Raw genomic sequence first — 20,261 nt, 5'->3', positions numbered from 1 at the left:
TGATAGCTGGGACAAAGCTTGTAACTTAATTTTCTGACTAAAGTCTACTTCAGTGATCTCTGGATACACACAGAATGAAGTTTATGAAACTCTTTTCTACCTTTTCACAAGCTGCTTTTTCCAGCAAACTTTTCTTGGTGCCTTTTAATTTCCTTCATAAATCACCCTTCTGCTTGATTAACTTCCTCAGTTAAGATAGCAATGTATTTTATGAACATTATTATATTTTCTTTGTAGAGTCACACACCTAACTATGTTATTTTTATTTGCTTAGGGCAAGCACATAATAAAGAAAGATGAACAGTACTAAAAAATGATAGAATTCTGGACAGATTTTAGCTTTGGTTTAACTGCATTAGCTTAGGTTTATTTGTCCTATATATTTGATGGCTTGGTGTGGATCTTTTATGCAATCTGTATTTATTTTCAGCTGCCAACACTTTCAACTGATTTTTCAAGGTTTGAAGAAATAGGATAGTAAAGAAAGAAGAAAATAAAAAATTATAATCATGGATGAATAGAAGGATGTATGATTGGAAGGTTATTAATCTGTTATTTGAAACAGGAATCATCTCTAGGTAGATTTAGATTGCTCTTCATTACTTATTTCTATTACTTCATTACTTGTCTTATGTATTTAATTACTTTTTTTCTATTACTTTAAAAAGCATCTTGAATTAGTTATGAAACCTGTTCTTTGAGAAAAACCTTTTTGTATTTATCCTACAGCTCTCTGTAAGTACTTCTAGGAATTCTGCTAATGGTTTGGCTGAATTAAATGTCTTAGAATTGCACTTCCCTTAGAGCAGCTCAGCCTCTGTCACGTTGAACAGTCCCTGGTGCTGTGGTACAGAGCAGGGCACGGACAAGGCCATATTTAAATGCAGAATAACTGTGGAGAAAACATGTCTTTAGTGCAGAGTTGAGGGCACAGGATTAATGAGCTGGAAGATTTGCCAGAGCCAAGCTCTGCCAGCAGCCCTTCTCCTTCCTGCCTTAGGGTAAGGTTTTCATTCCCTCTGTTTTATTGGCACACACAAAACACCTCAAGCATGGGGCCATCACACCCCTCCTGCTATACTAGGATTGTTTCTACCACAAATTACAGGGGCCTGACTGACCAAGAAGGGCAGGGCTTGGTCTCTTATACCTTTTTATGGCATGGCAAATAGCTATGCAATCATCCTGGAGTAACAGTGCAAGAATACAAATTACAGGCCAGCCCAGCCTGCTGGTGTCTCGGTGCCGTCGGTTGTTTGTGTCAGCCTCACTCTGCTCCTTGTTTCACAAAAGGCATGAGGACACAGAGGGAATGGCCAAGGGTCAAAGGGGTCTTGGGTAGGTGTGTGAGAAATTTCTCGTTATTTAATTTAGGAAGATTCAATTAGCTGTGAAACAAAGGAACTTGTATCATCAAGGAAAGGTTTATTCAGCAGGTGCTGGGTGTCATCTCACACTGAGCTCCGGGGAAGAAAAGACCCCTTGGGTTTAAATTTCATGCATTTTATAGTTCTACAAAATCCCACCCTTTCAGGTCAGTTTAATATATTAATTTTTGCCTAAAAAAGTTTCCTTTCTCCAAAGAGGGGCTTTCCCCTCCTTCTGATTGGCTGCGAGGCATGCCTTGTCAAAAACGATGGATCTTCCTTTGTTCTTAGCCCATGGAGAGAAAAAACCCCTGTGTTTGAAATTGGCCAAATGGCCTAAAAGGTTTTCATTTTTGGGGGTTTTATATTTCTCTTATCCCGGCCACAAAGGGGCCCTGGCAGCAGGCCCAAACGGGAACTGGATACCTTACAACTTCGGGATATGCCTGTAATTTTCTAAAATTTGTTTGTAATAAAAACCATATTTTTATTTCTCATAGATGTAAGGTGCCTTTAGCAGGTATTGGTGAAGTTATAGTGAAATAACCTGAGAATAAACCTGGGTAATGCATTGTTATAAAGATGTTCAAAGACAGTAGAAAGCTCCTCCAATCTGAGGCTGCAGGTGAGTGTGGAGGAGACAGCAATTCATGGAAGTGAAACTGAGGCAAAGGAACCACCCATTTCCAGAAAATGCAGCAAAGCTGTGTCTGGTTTCTGGTCCAGTGCAGATGCAAAAGCATCACTTATGTTATGGTCCTTCAGTAGTTACTGAAGAGCTGGGAAGGAGAGGATCACAGATCCATGGGTGAAAGGGCTGAGGTCTGCTTGGGAAAGGTAAGAGGTTAAAAAAAGCAAGTCTGGCTCACAAAAAAGTAGATAGGATAGCAATCTTTAAGGAAACTGCTTTCTGGGATGGTATAAATAGTCATGGTCTTTTGATATCTGCTGGAATAACAATTGTGCTTCTCTAGATAATCATTAACAGCACACATGGTGTAGGAAGGACAAATTTCACTCTCTTGCCTTGAGGTTACTTGGAATGAGATGATGCTCTTCTCTGTCACCAAGGGGAAAACAGAAGGCTTGATTTTAATTCAAGCCCTTGGGAAAACCAGAAACCTGGACATGAAGGTGAGGTAGCACAAGGAGTACCAGTTTGATCCCCCTGTGGATGGTGGCAGACTCCAGCCCAAAGATATTGTGGGTGATGCTGACAGGGCTGACACTCCTCTGGAAGCCTGAAGAGTCACAACCCAAACAATCACTTGAAAACAACAAGTGTTGGTTGGGAACAAGGCAGAAGTATTTCAAATGACTCTGTTTTGAATCTGCTGGTGAGTTCCATCTCCTGTCATGAGACTACAAACTGTTACAATATGTACTATTTATTTTTAGGATTACCCCAGCACAAAAGCATTAAAACTTTCTTGTATGGGTTTAAGTTCTGTGGAGAAAAATAAAATCTCTCCTCCAGTTTGTGACTAAAACTTTGATTTCAAGAACAAACAGGCAAATAGTCATAATTAGAGAGCGGACATTGAGTATGGGGTTACTGCTAGTTTCATTTAGCTATATATTAGAGATGCACATTATCTTTTTGGTTGCATATTCAGGTATTTTTGTACTGTAATGGACCCAAACACACAAAACAATGGAATTTTGGCTATTTGTCATGTAAACTGAAGGCTTGGAAGTCTGAAAGCACAACTCTTACGCTGTAATGTATCACTGCATGAAATATTATCCAAAACAATTGCAATTAGAAGCTACCAACTCAACCCTATATTTAAAATCTCTATGAACTGGAGAGAGAAAAATGATAGATAATGTAAACACAATTGAGAAAAATACAGCTGTTTACTGCTACAGTTTTGTAAAAACGTTTAAATCTTCCATCTGTCTTTCTTATTCTCAAAGGTATAAAAATAGATCTATTAACTTATCAGCTGTGCATACAGGAATTATTTAGATCAGAACCTTTACTGAAGTCTTGTTGTTTTTTGTCTCTATAGAACTTTATTGTCTTTTGTCTCTGTCTCCTTCTGGCAGGGAGTGTGGGGAGTGTGTGTGCAGGAACCTGTTGTTGTTGCTTAGAAGCACACTTATTTCTGCTGTGCTCTATTCTTTCCTGCTTATGTCTCAACTTTTTAAAACCTCATTTTAATTATCCTTTTTTTTTTTTTTAAGGAGCCAGCATCAACTTGGAGAAACTTGTGAGTGGATCAGCATTCTACTTTGAACTTCCAACTTGGTTACAGCTGCCCCTAATTCTGAGGAGGTTTCTGCTGCAATACTATGTGAGTGTTCCAGTTTCTGGAAATTACAAAAAATATATTACTTCATATTTCTGATGACTCCAACAGTAAATGTTTCATTTGTTTGCTTGGGGGCATAGGGACCAAAACTTCTCCACAGAAATGTAGCAAAGCAGAGAGAAGGTTGAGATGCAATGATTTATAGTCTTATTAGAACAACATTATGTGAGGCTATGTGGCCTTTAATACTGACAGATATATTGCCTTGACTGTGACATTATTATGTTTTGGATGTCTCTGTCCCTAATTTATCTGTAAAATGGATGGGTGTATTGTTAGTAGTTCTTAGTCCACTCTGGTTACAGTGGAGCACTTTGGCAACATTTCACCAATTGCTTCCATGGAAAATAGTCTAATTTAGCTCTTAGCTGAGTTATTTCTGAGAAAAATCATCCTTCCTTAAAACAGAGGTTTTACATCTTGTTACTATTCTCAGATATTGGTTTTCATAGAAATCTTTGTGGGGCTATGCAAATGCCAGTTGAAACTCTCAGTAACTTTTCTATTTGTTCACAACTAAAGATTTGTGGCAAGACCAGCTTTTTTTAGGAGCAAGTGTACATCTTTCCTTAAAATTGACTATTTGGCTGCTGTGTGAGCATTGAGCTGGCCCAGACTGATCTGGGTAAGGTGTGGCCTCTGCACATGTCCTGTGTTTGATCACTTCTGCCCATGTTCTTTGGATGTTTATAGCAATTTAAGGTTTTAATATAATTGTGTTTCTGTTGCCCGCGACTTCATAATAGCATGTGTCCACGTATGACTTTTCAGGACTGAAAAGTGTTCCCCTCTGACCTTAACTGCACCATGGAGAGGTGAAAATCTGAGGGAAACAGCTGATCTCCTGAAGCATCTTGTCCTCTTCTGGTGCAGGTGCACTCTTACAGCAGTTATTTCATCTGCTCACTTCCAACTTTGCCCACATGAAGGAGGCTGTCTTGGGATGTGCTGAGATTTTGAAAAGTGTAACAAAGAAAGCATCTCAAAAAGATTTCTGATTTCAGTAATTAAGAAGTATGTTTTTGTAGGGCTTACTATTGCAAGAGTCTACAAGCATTTCATGCAAATAACTGTAAAGGAAGAAACACAATGACTTGGTTTCATTACCTTCAGTTTATCACCATGTGCTAAATCCCTAATATACATTCAGAGACTTGATTAGTGTTGATGGTATGAGGAAAGGCAAGAATGCTGCAGTCCTGATTATCAGGCAAGTGTGAGCTTTTTGTAGGTGACTGTTAGGCAGCTGAAAAACTAAGAAGGTCCCAATAACTGCAGTCATGAACAGTGCTGAGGAACTTGGTAAAAAGTGCAAGTATTTATCAAGACAGGGTGAACAGCTACTAAAATGGACCATTCTTGCTTCCTTAGCATTTTCTGATTAAATTTTATCAGATTGAATGCAATGCAGTGTCATCATGTGCTACAGCTAGAGACATTTAGTCAGTGATATTTAACAGCATCAATGAGCCACTTTTAAAGCCGTTTGCCTGACAGTTTTTTGGATTGTAGCTCAGAGCCCCTCAGTAAAACAAGAACCCAGTTTACTAGTGCCTGACTGCAGCTTTGGTGTCTACTGAGTAATACTTTATTAGGACTTGGTACCTTTATGTCACTGCCACAGGATGGGGAAATCTCTCTGCATGAAGCTTATTGATGCTGCCTGATGCCTGAAGTTGGCATGTTATCAAATCTTGCAGGTATGTGGTAACTCTGCTCTGCTGTAACCAGGCCTGCTCTGCACACCTCTGACAGGTGGAGCAGCAGGTAACCAGGATGCTCTATCAATATCTGCTTGAAAGGAGACTTTGCAATGTTGAGTTACATGAAATTAGAAACCTGTGTTTTCTCTGGTGTCTCTGGGATGTTCAGGTGTGGTGTTTATCTCATTCTAAGTATTTCTTGCACTTTTTTGGAAGATGAATTTTTTATTTATTTTGTAAAGACTGGATTCTGCTGATAGTGGCATTTTGCTGTTTCTACAGCATTTTTTTCAACCAAAATAGCCATAAAATATATTTCTACAAGGAAGGGCACAAAACAGTTGAGAAGATGAAGGAAACTGGTAATGTTCTTTTAGTTGAGGTCATTGATCTCTGCAGTTTCAGTTCTAGCAGGAGTTTCACTTCTGAGGTGATGTCTGAAATCCAGAGACAGTTTCTGTACACTTTCAAACTTGGGAAGTTTGGATCCAAATAGGCTCAAATAAGCAGTTAAATGAGTGGTTGCATTGAGAACCATGATAGCTACTATATTACTCCTATTTGCTTTGGAGAAAGAGGAAGAAAATAGTATTTTCTTTCTTCTTCTGGTATTACACTGCATGGCTGATCTCTGATATTCTCCAGCCTCACAAATGGAATATGACTGTAAATGCAAATTCAATCTTTGTCAATGAGCTTGATCCTCGGGGAGAAACAGGAGGCTTCGTGGATCATTTATGCTTCATCCAGCACTGGTGCCATTGCTGTCTCTTCCCATTTGTTTTATAAGGAAATCTGCTCAAGACAGCAAGCTGTAAAAGGAATTTGAGGCAATGATTGGCAGCATGGGGGGAAACTTTTACAAAGGGAGTTCTGCTTGTCCCTCTTTCAGTCCTTACTTGAAAACCAACAAACTTTGTGCTACTTTCAGACTACAAAATAGGTAATGTAGCCTGTGCTGAGCTTACCAGGATGTCTGTATTGTTATTCTTGCAAGAGCCATGCTTTAAGAAGCCTCAGAAAGAGATGTTTTCTTATCTATCATAAAATCTGACCATTTATAATAGCTATCAAAACTCTTAATCCTTGCATGAAGCACTTAGACAAGAACTGTGGTTTCCATTTAAGAAAAAAAGGCAGTTTGCCCAAAAGTAATGGAGAGAAGCAACAGATTCAGTAGTAGAATGCACCCAGCAAGAATGCTTTCTTGCTAGGCCATATACAGTTGTTTTTTGGTTGTGTTGTTATTTTTTTTAAAACAAATGTTTCAACATCTTTTTGGTCAGTAAAATGTAAAGCAATACCAACTTTACTTATCATACTTGTATTTTTTTTATGTAAGTCAGATTTTTTGCCTTCCTAACTTGAAGGCTATGGGATTGTTTCCAAACAGTCTGATGCTTTTAAGGGTCAGGAGCCTTATAAAGCACAAACAAGAGACTAAATTTTGCTTTTGCTTACCCTGGGTTCAAGCCAGAATAACTCAACTGATGTTAATAGAGTTACTTATCCTTGTCCAAATCCAGAGTAACAGAATAAATGGAACTCTCTTGTCTTGCTGTGAGGAGGAAAAAAGATAAGAAATGTATTTCTGTCAGGTAGCTTTTATTAAGCCAGGTAACAATGAAACTGCTCTTACCTGCTGGCTTTGCTCTATCTTTAACTGTAGTTGTCCTTCTGAATTTGTCTTGGTGTTCCTTGTGAACACCAGGACCTAAGAGTTTAAGGAAACACTCCATAAAAGGGGGTTGACATGGCTAAGATTCTTCTACATTGTGGGAAAGCATCCTTAAAGGACAAAATGGATAAATCCACTTACTCACATAACCTTTGGCAATCACTTGCTCACTGTTTGCTCACATCCATTTCTTGGACAGCATGATGTTCAGCAGAGGAGGCAATTTCTCAGCAATTGTATCTTCATTCTGACACTTGGCCTAGGAATTTAAGCAGCAGTTTATCTCATGGTACAAGCACTTTCAGCTTGTGGCTGGTTTGTAGGGTGATATTCCCCTTTTTCTGACCCCTGGAAGCAGGATCCCAGTTGACTGCCCACTGCAATTGCTGTGCCACGATGTGGAAGTGTGGCTTCTGCTGTCACCCCATTCCTACAGGAGAATCTGGGTGTGAGCAAGAGAAATTGTAGTGTCAGGAAGCAAATAAACTTCTTACTGTAGGAAAGGTGCTTTACTCATATGAATCCTTTCTTACCCTGCAGTTTCCAGCCATTTTGAAGTGATTTGAGAAGGGGATTAGAATAGGAATAGCTGGGTTGGTAGAGAGATCAGGTCCAACCTCCCAGCTGAAGCAGGGCCAACCTCAAGTATCTAGGATGTGGGGAAAAATGCACTGCTTTTTTTCCATTCCTGAGTTTGTGTAGGAAGCATATGTAAACTTGGATGTTTGTTAGAATGATATCAGCTTTTATCTTGTTTTCCCCTTGCTGCATTTTGTCTCTTGTTCAAACTCTCTTACTTTGCTTGACATCAAAGAAGATGTTTAACTACAACTGTCCAGATTGCTGTAACTTTTTCATTTCAACAGTAATAGAAGCTGTTAGTGAGAGAGGCTGTTGGATTGAAGGCTTTTATGTTCTTTTTTATTTCCCATGTTTTTAAATGAGTGCACTTGAGAATGCAACAGTTTTAATTATTATGTAAATAATGAAAGAACCAGAACAAGGCAAAGTTCAAAGTAATTATGTAAATAGCAGAAGTTGTAGAAAACTTTACACTTTAGCACCTCTTGGCATTTTTCCAGTTCCAAGCTGACTATAAAACTCAGTCAACACGGTTTAGAAAACACATACTACATATTCAACGCCCGTAAGGAATCCAAGCTGACAAGGTACATTTTCATAGGTCAATAACTCTTAAAAACAATTTCAGCACAGTGGTTCTGGAATTAACTTTCTAATAATTGCGCCACTGCCTGGGCAATTGGAAAATTTGACTGGTATGTTTAGACTCAGTGGAATATGTCTAAGAAGCAGAGCTACAGAAACAGAAATTTATCATTTCAAGGTTTTAGTTGGATCAGGGTCAGATTTAGAAGTTCAGACCTGTTTAATGTCAGAGTTACCCTGGGATATAAACCATCCAGCCCTCCCAAAGACATCAAACAGCATCAGTAAGAACTAGCAAACCAATAATTTTTGCAGAAGGTGCTGCACGATCTTGGAAGAGTCACAAAAGCTCCCATGACAGTTCTCTTCTGCAGTAATGAACTTATCTAGTACCACAGGCTGAGATTGTTTATTTATTAAAGCTGGATATGAATGTACATGCAAAGAGATCTTACAATTACGCAAAGAAAGTTCCTTAACTCTGTCCATATTCAACCTGAATAATTAAAGCTGTCATTTACCTTGCTGGCCCTTTTCCCTGAAGTATTTTCTATCTAAAGCTCAAACACATCACTAGGCAGCAGTATCAAGGCAGGAGCAAGTTTGTGGGTGTTGAAAACAGATGCAGCCTGCAAAAATACTTTAATAATATGTTTTTAATTTTGCATGGGAGCTGGCTGTGTATTTGGGCTGTATCTTGGGAGTGAAAAGGAGAGCCCCAGGCTCCCACCCACACTTGTTTATCACAAAGCCCTTTGGCGTTCTCATAACACAGGGGAGGAAAAAGAAGGAATATTTTCTGTGGGGCTGAGGCAGAACTCGAAGCAGCATCTCAGAGCAGAGATTCAGGGGAGGGGCCTGCTAAGCCTCAAGGAGTAGTTTTTTGCCACTCTCCAGTGTGGCTGTTTCTGTAGAGATCATCAGACGGTGGAGAGGGGGAGAAAGGCAAGGCTGTTCTCAGAGTCTTCAAAAACTTTACACAGTAAATGTAAGATTTCAGTGCATTTTCATGAACACCAAAACAACTCCAAAAGGAGCTGAAGAGAAGGCAGTCAGGGTTCTGAAGGGATTTCTCGTGGCTCAGAGCTCGGGTCACACCCAGGTGCCAGCAGCATCCTTAGGGCCAGGCAAGCAGAGATGTGGTTCTGCAGTTCATCTCTTACCTTCACAGCTCAGAACAGTTCATGGGTATGTAACAGGGTTTTTAATCCTGGTGACACTGCCTGACACTGAGTATCTAAACACCAATGATTTTTACTGGGAATAGATTCCAATCCACAGTTCTTGCCATCTTTTGGTTTCTGATATGCTAATTTAATGTGCTGTTGGTTTTTATGGGATGCCATCAAATAAGGGATGTCAGAAAGACATTTAAAAATACAAAGTGCTCAGACAAGCTGTTTCATAGCACTTAAGGGGTTTTTCTACCCTACCCTGAATTAGAAAGTATAAATTTCATTTATATCTCAGCACTGTCAAATGTGTGTCTCCCATCTTGGATTTGTTGCTTGGTGGATTTTATTTAAAAATCTCAACAGCAAGAAAGGGTTGTTTTTTCCCCAGGAGCTGTCTTGGAAAAATGAATAAGAAATGTGCTTTTAGCTGGAAGCAGAAGCTTTATGGGGTAGGATGAGTAACTGTAGAACAGAATGATACAGTCAGCTGTGCTGAGCATTTAGATTTGCTCCATGTGGATCAGAGGGAGCCTTATGCTGTTCAGTTCAGGGGCCTGTGCACAGGCTGCCAAAGAAGACTGAAAAGATATGATCTGTTTATTCCTAAGCAGGATTAAGGTTAAGATCCCAGGCTTGATGGGTGTGTGTATGATCCTAGGAAAACACTTTGAGAGAGCTCCACAAATGATACCATTAATGGTGCCTTATAAATCAGAGTGTATTATTTCGGTTATGAAAATATACTATATTCTAGTATAGAATACTAGAAAGGATTAGCTGTTGATTTCAACTGTGTGCTCTGTGAATGGAGCAGTTTCAATCTGTCACTGGAGAAATTTCAGACTAATGTAGCCTCCTGTGTGCCCAGAGCTAATTTGGTGTATTCTGTTCTTTGATCACAAACTAAGCTCTCAAGTGCCATACTGATAGTCCGTGTTGGCCACCCAAATCTACCCACCAGTGTTTGCAGCTTTTTACACTGTGAGAGCACCCACTTATGATTTATATTCTATCCTCAGGATAAAAGAAATCACACTCTTAACTGACTTCAAGCTGTACAGTCAATTCCACAACCCTCAAGTATTTGCAGTGACTGGAACTCACATGTCAGAGTATCAATGGAAGGTAACAGAAATTTTGGATGATAAAGGAGTTTTATGGATCACAATATTGGGCTGGAAGATTAAAGATGTTTAAAGGCTTCCATCTGGGGTCCCTAACTTCATGGCAGATATAAACGTGAATGTTTTAAAGACTTAATGAATTGTAAATAAAAAACTTACCCCATGAATTAAACATAAGGGCTTGTGGGTTCTGATACTCAAGCTAATGCTACAAAATGAATATTGAAACTCTGAATATCACTCATATGCTACTCCTGCTGGGGGAAAAGGTGTACCCAGACTGTGAAAGATGGGAAGGCTAAAATTTTATATATATAAAAGCTTATATATATAACTTGGGGTGAGTTGAAAAGTTGGGAAACTGTGAACAAGTTAACAAAAATAAATAGCTGCTCTGGTGTTGAGCTCAGTTCTCAGAACCACAACCACCACTGTTCTGGGAGTTCAGAGACTGGCAGGGAGTCAAACATTTCTTCCTTCTCCAGCCCCAGTAGTCCCAACATGCCTCCTTAGGGAAGAAGTGTTTTTTCACTTTGAACATATGGCATTATCTTGAGCTAACTGACTTGCCTTATGAATATTTCAACAAAGGACAAGTCTTCTATTGAAGAAGGCCAAGAATGCAACTTCATTTCCTCTTCCAAAGTTTAATCTAAAAAAATTTATTGGCTTCTTTTTTTTGGGTACAAATTTAATATGGAGCACATATGTATGACATATGTAACATCATCAAGTAGTTACTTGATACTCAACAAAACAGTAGGAACAAAATGAACCAAAACAGTAACTCAATGTACATGTGGGTCACTCTGACTGGTATGAATTGGTATCCAGAGCTGGTTGGTTTCAGTTTTGTAAAGGGAGTATCTGTAAAGAGAAACAGCCCAAACAGTGGCTTTAAAATGGAGGCCTAGATTTTAAGAATATTCACCTTTATATACAGTGTATAACAGAAGCATTTGAAACTTTAAAATACAGTTGTGTGTGTTTTAAATACTCTTACAAACCAGCATATTTTCCTTTGTCACTGGGTGGGCACCAGGGTGTCACACATCCCGTTCCCAACGAGCACAGAGCAGTCCCATTCTGTTTATCATCTGGTAAATGATAACCTCTGCATTCTGGAGAGGTGATCTTTGTGCTGTTGTGGGGATCCATGAAAATGTCACTTGCTGAAAAAAAACAGCAGCACCTCAAGTGGCTCGACATTTGTGTGCTACCAATTCCATATGGTAAGTAGGTGGATTTGGGAGTTCAGCATTTAATGTAGAAAGTTTTGTGTAAACAGTAAGTAGTCAGAGTGCTCCCTAATGTTACTGAAGGAGGAGACTTGCAATAGGGCAGCTCTGCAAGTAAGACTTCTACCCTTAAATACCATTTTCAGGTAATTTATTAATGTGTTTATCTCAGAGAGTGCTCAATTGTGCACATCATGTCAACTTTAAATAGCTTGGGACTGATTGACTTGAAAATAAGGAATACATTTATTGATATCTGTGGAGTTAACAGAGTTAGCAAAATGTCAGCAAAATAGTTTCAGGTCCTGTGATTTGGGTAGTTGGTTTGTTGTTTTGTTTTTGGGTTTTTTTTGGTTTTTTTTTTCCATTTATGGTGGTTAAATACATCTTAAGAACAAAAGATGACACAGATTATGACACTAAGACTAAAATTAAAGGTTGAAAGGCTGTTGTGGACCTGCAGCTCGTCACCTGGGTGCTCAGGTTAGACCAAGGGCTCAGAGAGAAGAGCTCTAGTAGATGTACTTGTTGAAAATTTTGTAACTGAGCTCTGCTCTTTGCTGTATATGGACCAACCCACTGAAAGCTTTAAGTGAAAACAAACCCATTTCAGTTTGTGTAGCAGGCTTTGCACAGTGTGGCTGGGACACAGGTGTGTGTCTGGCTTTGCTGCTTTGTTTGTAACCTCTGGCAAAGGGCTGGTGTGACTGTCTTAGGACAGTCCTTTTTTCAATTACTTTAGGGAAATCCACCAAAGAAAGATGGAAAGAAACTTCCTGGACTCCTCCTGCCATAGAGAATCTACTGACTTTTCCACTTAATTTTCATAGTAAGTGACCCTGAATCCAAAATGTCTGTAAAATTCACTGTACTTAATTCGTGTCTTTAATTTTATTTAAAATTACATGAAGAAATTAAAAGTGATCTTTTTTTGTTTTGTTGCAGTGCAGTGCATCATTTTAGGACCAGGCATTTTCACAATCTTTTTTCACAGAGTGCTGAGTGCTTTGTTTTATTTTTAGTGTAATGATAAGTCAAAGTAAGGCTTACAAAATCACAGGTCCAGATATCTGAAATACAATCATCCATCAAAAACCCTCAGTGGGACAATTACAGCCCCCACATCCTCCCACAGCAAACCACGATTGTAGGAGAAGAATTTTTGGGGGCTGCAGCTGACATTAGACAACGTGAGGTACTCTTGCTTCAGCCTTCATGAAATCACCTGCTGTGAGTCTTAGTGATGACATTAATGTTTTCTCCATTAATACCAGCTTTACGTATTCTGCAGTTTATTTCAGCATCTGTGGTGATGATATCTGTTTAAATTAGGTGTGAATCTCTTACGTGGTTTTCATGTTCTTTACAGAGCAAATACAGCTTTAAATACTCCTTCAATATAAAGTACATATCCAATTCTTCCTCTTCACCATTGAGTGCCCCCAGCATTGCTTTTTCTATCCCACTTGTGTTTTCATTGCTTCCCAATATCCTCTTTGCTTCTTGGAAGCCAGAAAAGACCCAAATGTCTTCATTCCTTCCTAATGGTTTTCAGTGTTCTTCCTTCCTCTATTTTAACTCACTCTAGAAACCGAAACCGATCTTCAGATGACACACATTTTATTGTCATTTAGATGAATGTAAAGGAAAGGTAAATGAGGTTTGAGGTGTTACTCTGGTTTAAACAAAGAGTGCTGTGATTTGCTAATGCTCTGCACAGACTGCAGAGCCCTGAGGTGCCGGAAAAGATCCTCAGCAGTGAGTGATCAAGTCCAGAATCTTGCTGTGCCATATGCAGACCAGTCAGACCGGTGGTGCTTCTGTGTCTTTCCCTCACAGGAAATGTTTCATGGGGAGCCTGAGCTACTAGTCAGATTTTTCTTTTGTTGGTTTAGAAATTCATTTGCAAAGGTGTATATAAGAGGATAACAATTACTTATTGGGGACAATAATATTACTAATAGTAATAATGACAGAATCCATCAGTGAGAAAATGCATGTGTTTATTCCTCTGTGTCTTCAAGTGCATCAGATGAAAATTTGAGCTGTAGATGTATCACATGGAAAACCATATGGCAACATGCGTGCTTGGAAAGGCATTTGACTTGACTAAATAAATTTCTCAGCAAGCTTGTCCTTGCTGACTGCAGGGTTTTGGGGATTATAAGGTGAATATGGACAAGGCTGTCATGTCCTTCAGCATTTTCAGCATGATGTAAGTATGAGCACAGGTGGGCAATGAGACATTCTGTGCTTCATTTCCCACCAGGTGTCAGTTATCCTTTCACTCCCACGACTGGAAATAAATATCAGTGATGATGGAGCACCCTCCTCTATGGTCCACTGTCAAATGGAGGCACAGCAGCATCTGAGGATCTGGCTCTTTTTCTTTCTCTTTCTGTAGGGGATGCTTTGGCACTTTTTTCCTAGCCAAAAAGTATGTCTAAATCTTGCTTGCTGTCATGGATTTTTTCCTCAGAGCTGCACTGCCACATCTCTGATGATTTGGACAATGTTTTTTGCTATTGTCGTTTTGGAAAAACTAAGGGACAGAGAATAAGAGAATAACATGTTATCCTCTTGTGAAAGTGGATGCACGATTGGAGAAGTCTGCAGAGAGTAGTGACAGATAGCAAATGGTGCTGAGTAATGTTGTCTGACTTTTTTTTGCTTGTTTTAAGGAGAGTGTGGATGCTGGTTTAGGTAATTTCTTTTAGTATAAAGAACGGCTTGTAGTAGAATCACTCAGATTTTGTGAGTTCTGAGTCCAAATTTTCATTTATAAAGCACAGCTGTATAAAATAACAGGGAGACTAATTCAACCTCTACAGCACAGATAATTTCCATCTTGTGCTATGAAGTGTAAAGCAAAGTCCCAGTTTGCTTGTGACTCAGGTGCAAAGTCTCCAAACTGACTTTTGAGTGTCCTTCAGTTTGGCTGCAAGAAGCTGAATTTTTATTTTCTTAAACTATCATCCTCTCCTTTTCCTAAAGGAAGCTTGTAACATGGTTCTGGGAAGTAAGAGCAAAGATGTTCCCACCTGAAAAGCTCATTCTCCAAGCTTGGTATTAGCCAATACTACTTAGCTCTTGTCTGGTGAGGTTCAGTGGGTGGAGGAAGGGAATAGGTCTTATTTTGAGATTTTAAAAGGAGCTGAATTTTGTATTAGCTTCACAGTTTATTTGTTTTTGTTCCTGTCCAATAGAAAGCTGCTTCTCCATGGGAGCCTGAGGAGAGCTTCAAGATGAAAGGAAGTGGAATGTGTCTGAAAGAGGAGCCAAATTTTGATGGCTTTTTCTTGCTGATGGTACGAGCAGTTAAATCTTTTAAAAAGGGGGTGTTGCTTTCTTCTTATCTCTATCAGTTGCACGACTTTTTTCCATCCTTTGAAAGTGTATCATACTTGATCATCTGCCAAAATCTTTGTTTAATTAACCTCTTTTAAGAACAAGTCATTCTTCTATGAAGTTTTGAACAATCACGTGCAGCTTTGGGTTTTCCCTGGTACTTTCAGGTTGGTTTTGATCATCACCTTAGCACATTGGATTAGGTTCCCTCTATGACCTGCTTAGTGACATGAAGGGGATGGGGCAGAGTTGGATTTATACTTCATTATCTATACAAACATTTAGCTTTTCTCTATTTTACAGTTGTCTGTTTGTGACTTGACTTGAATAAGAAAACAATGTAGCTGTAAAGAGATGTTTATTATTATTTCTCACTAAATGGACTGAGAACCCAATCATCCACACAGTGGTTACTCTTGATGTAATCCAAAGAGTCCTTGTGGTGTGAAGCATTGGTACCTGTATCTCCTGAAGTTGTCACTGGAATGCTACTGCATAAACAATCCTGGCAAACTGTCTTGGATAGGGAAGCAATAGGGGACACCTAAACACCTGTGCTGCTGGTTATGTTTATTGGCTGGAGTAGCTCAGGCAATGCTCTGATCAACTAATTGAAGCTTAAAGTTATTGGCAGGAGTTCACAGGCAGCTCTTTTTCTACTTCTTGCCTTTCCTTCTCATCTTTGTTGTAATTTTTCCCCCCTCTTGTTTTGTTTTCCAGAAATGTATTTTCTTTTGCATGTTGCAGCTATCACTTCTTGGTAGGAGTTTTTCCTGCTTGGACTCCATTGACAGCAAAGCAAAACAACTGAATGTGTCTTTTGTTAAAACTTTAAAACTTTGTTTGTAGAGATGATAAGTTCTGGTGGTTAACACAAAGCACTGGGTAGGAGTTTACCTCAGTACAGTGGCCAATTATCACTTCTTTTCAGAAGCTCACTCTGTCTTGCTTTATATCACCACCTACAATTTCAGAAACTACTTCCTGACATACAGTGTACAGAACACTCTTCTCAGAAGAGAAAGAACTAAACAGTTTCTACAGTGTTGGAAAACAGGTTTGAATTTTTAAACAGAAAATATGTTACATATGCTTTAGTTTGTTTCCTTTTTTTCAGCATCAGAAAGTGTTTATAATTTAGTTTTGTCAGAAAGCTGCTTGTTGTTTATTTTTCACATTTCTAATTCTTCAGAGCTTGCAGACTCAAGGGACAAGACCATTCTCTCCTTCTTTTTTGTGATCAATTGTTCAAATTTTCTTTTTCAGTCATAGTCCTTTTTTCCCCCCCAGAAATAATTTTTACTTCTAGACCATCAAAACTCTTCTATCAGATCTGTCTGCTAACATTCAGACTGGTTAATCTGAGACCTACCCAAAGTCCACTAGTTGTTTTTATCAGCAGCCTTTTTTTGTCAAGTGATCCCTATTTCCCTTTTAATAGGAAGGTGTGAAAAGTTATTTACCCCTGAGCTAGTTGGCTGATTTTCATCCTCTTCACTTTATATCAAGGGAGTTATTTTGCTGTTGTAGTACTGACTTTTAGCTGTGTATGTGATTTATTTCAGGCTATGCTGTCCCTTCATATGCTTATAACTCTCATCTATGGTGCCCAAGCCTTAATTAATCTCATTGCTTTCCTTCCTTTGGACATTTCAAGTATGTCATGATTTTATCATATTTTGCTTCATATTGTTTATGAGGAATAATTTAATGTCTTGTTTATATTTTAACCATTCTTCAACTTGCTTTTCACACAAGTGGATTTTAATAGTTCCCTCTGTTTCATATTATCAGCTGTAATTCTTAATTACTGAAATGTCTCCTCAGAATCTAACCCATCACACAATTACACTTTATATCTCTTTTTAGTTTTGCAGTGGATTCAGAAAGTATATGAGCAGTGGCTCAGGTTTTCATTACTTTACTCTTATGGTAGTAACAATTTGTCTCTATCAGGAGTCATCATTGTCAAGTGGCTGCACAGGTAAAAACAGAATTAATTTCTGTTCACTTAATTATATGTGCTAGAGTATTCGTGCACAGTCTGAAGAGTTTATATACAGGAAAGTCTGTAACTGGTAGTAACTTTTCAGCTTTATGGTAGATTAATTTTGGTTATTTCACTGTCTTTGCCAAAGATAAACTATATATTTCATTAGTATTGGAGAGAAGGTTTATTATCTTCAGTGCTGTAGCTGTGATCAGTAGTGGTCATTTAAATTCTAGATGCCAAAGGGATCTTAATTGGACCCCATGTAATAAGGTCAAGTTCACTGTCAGAGCTGTGTAACCAGGGGAATTATTCTCTCTAACACTTTGTCTTTCATTACAGTTGTGTGATTCCAAGTGGCAGAGATGAGTAGGCACACAGAATATCTGTGACAGAGTTTTTAGGCTGCTTCTAAAGCCTTGCACACTGAAGATCTTGAAATGTTACTAAATTAATTAATAAAAAGAATTTCCTAGAGTATTAATGATAACAAAATGACATTCTCATTCTTTAATGTTTTTATGCAAGGCAGTTACACAGAGTGAATGAGAATATGTAATGGGAAGACTTAATTGATTAAAACCTCTGTGCAGTAAGCAGGAATTTCAGTTTGAGCTCCATGACATTAAATACTGAACTTTTGATTGCTGTTCAACAAAATCAATGCAGCACAGAAGTCTGTAGCTAATCTTGTGCCTGCAGCAATAATGCAGTTTGACAATAAAAATCAATGCCCAGTCTCAAAACTGAGCATTTAATAGTATTCATGGTTCATGTCTTTTATTGATTCTTATGGTCCTTGAGGCCATCTGTTAAATTCCTCCCCCTGTCTGGATCTGGGGAGGTCAGTGACTTACAGAAAGAGGTTATTTTTTGCTTTTTTTGTATCATGATTGGGTTACTGCCACTAAAAGCCATAACTCTTGCCCGTGGAATTGTTGCTGAAGGCATTAACCCATACACATCTCTAGAAGAAATACCATCACCCAGGTAGTGAACAGGCAGGACTGTTCCTTTCACAAAACAAAGCACAGTTTTCATGGTTTGTTCTTTAAAAGTCAGTCTCCTGACAGTAGCAAAGACAACTTTGTTTGTTTTTTGGGGTTTTTTTTGAAGTCTGTAATAGACTCCGTTTTAAACCCAATTTTAATATAACTAACTTAATGCAGTCAATTTTTATATACCTTATAGAAATATCAGGACTGGAGGTTTGTTACAGAGAGATTCTGTGTCATCCTAGAGTAAGCTATCCAACAGCAATGTATGAAATAAGTGAAAATTTAATTCATTGTTTAGCAATCAGACATTTTACAATTTTCCTAGAAAGAAATTGCATCTTATCTTCATTCATCAGTGAAGAGTTAAGAGCTGTGTGCCCTGAGCTTTCATTTCAGTAGCAGTTCTTTCTTTTCCCAAAACAACTCCATGCATATTTAGGAATGTTTTATAGAATATAATGACAACTCAGTTCTTAATATTTCTCAGTGAGTCTCAGAATTTTTACTATTAACCTGTTTATTTTTGTGCATGTATGTAGTATGTCTTGTCCTGTACTGTATTATCTTTGTGGAGTATTTTGTATACAATGGAAAATAAGGCACTTAAAATGTGGATGAGTACTTGAAGTCAGGTCTCAGACATTACTGGGAATTGAGCCTGGTGTCTTGACTTGCAGCCCTCTAACCATTAACATTTCTTCTTGAATGGGGAACTACCAAACCCAAACTGAAATAACCAATCATTTGCAAACCTAGAACACAGTCCAGTTTCAAGTTGCCTCAGAAATCTTATACTCATCTGGCAAGTTGCAGAGCACGCTCCAAAAAAGTGGGGGAGAAGTTTCTATGTCCATACATGGTAAAGAATTTATAAGAATTGTTTTGGAATTACTGCTGAATCACTCTTAAAATACTCAGGAGAGACTTCTGAAAAATGTGATGTGAAGCAAATCAGTTGCAAATATCTGTCCTGCCATCAGAAGTATGTCTTTTTTTAAAGTCAATTAATGCATATAATTTTCCCACTATAAATTTTGCAGAGCTGCTGTGATTTTTATAGTGAGAGAGAAATGTAGAGTTGCAGTGTTAGCCTAGACATTTATCTGTGGTTTATTTAACTGTAGAAACTGCAAATGCAATGTCTGGTAGTGTGACAGTGTGCATGGGTTCCAGAATCACAGAATGGGTCATGGTGGAAGGAGCCACAGTGGCTCATCTGGTCCCACCCCCCTGCTCAACCAGGGCCATCCCAGAGCACGTGGCACAGGATTGTGTCCAGGTGCTTCTAGAATATCTCCAGTGAGGGGAAACTCCACAGCATCTCTGGGCAATCTGTTCCAGTGCTCAGTCACTGCACAGGAAAGATGTTCTTCCTCGTGTTCTGGTGGAACTTTCTGTGCATGTTTGTGCCCTTTCCCTCTTGTCCTGTTGCTCAGCACCACGGAGCAGAGCCTGGCTCCAGCCTCTGACACCTCCCTGCAGGTGCCTGTGTACGTTGGTGAGGTCCCTTCTGTCATCTCTTCTTGAGGCTAAACAGGTCCAACTCCCTCAGCTTTTCCTCATAAGAGAGATGCTCCAGTCCCTTAATCATGGGATCAAATCCTTTTGCTGCTTTTGTTGTTTTAACATACTCTTAGGTAATGACAGCAGAGTTATGGCTGATAAAGGTATACACATACCCCCTAACACCAACACAGCTTAGTTTGTGCAGTTACAGAAGGCAAAAGAATTAACTTCCTGATGATGTGGCTTATTTTGGTTGTTCCAGTGATGAGAGAAGCAGGACAAAATTTTGAAAATGAGGTTTGTGTGTTTATTTTATTAGGCCAACTTGTTTCTCTTTGTTAATCAAAGGGAGTGTAATACTCTGCCTTAAATTCCTGCCTTGCTTATTCACAGATCAACCTAAACAACAAAGGAAGGCTCTGTATCTTCAGCATTATTCTGTGTAATCTTTTCCAGCAGAGCCTTTGACACATCCAGGAGCTTACAATGATGTAGCTGTGGCAAGTGGTACCTAATTCACTCTTCATCTCTTAATCTAATCAACTGGGACACAGTAATTCCCAAAACATAACTGGATTATCAGCACAGTCAAGCTTCTATCCAGTCATGGTTTAATATGAACCACCTTATGAGGCCATGGTAAAGGCAC

General features: G+C 38.8%; 1 long non-coding RNA gene across 3 annotated transcripts in view; it reads left to right on the top strand.

Annotated features, from left to right (window-relative positions):
- The window catches only part of LOC127481804 (uncharacterized), a 37,208-nt gene extending 22,246 nt beyond the window's left edge, over positions 1 to 14,962 (top strand). The window contains exons 6-11 of one of the 3 annotated variants that reach the window (XR_007908316.1): positions 1,868 to 1,992; positions 2,439 to 2,704; positions 3,558 to 3,667; positions 10,428 to 10,533; positions 12,513 to 12,599; positions 14,040 to 14,962. This is a non-coding gene — a long non-coding RNA (uncharacterized LOC127481804). The remainder of the gene's footprint in view (positions 1 to 1,867; positions 1,993 to 2,438; positions 2,705 to 3,557; positions 3,668 to 10,427; positions 10,534 to 12,512; positions 12,600 to 14,039) is intronic. The other 2 variants (XR_007908317.1, XR_007908318.1) reach the window with 2 other exon arrangements.
- Positions 14,963 to 20,261: the final 5,299 nt, after the last annotated feature.

The sequence above is a fragment of the Manacus candei genome, unplaced genomic scaffold (assembly GCF_025592945.1).
Source record: "Manacus candei isolate 608988 ecotype Guabito, Panama unplaced genomic scaffold, ASM2559294v1 h1tg000082l, whole genome shotgun sequence".
NCBI lineage: Eukaryota > Metazoa > Chordata > Aves > Passeriformes > Pipridae > Manacus > Manacus candei.
The sequence above is the reverse complement of the archived record's forward strand: the minus strand, read 5'-3'. Positions and strand labels throughout refer to the sequence as shown.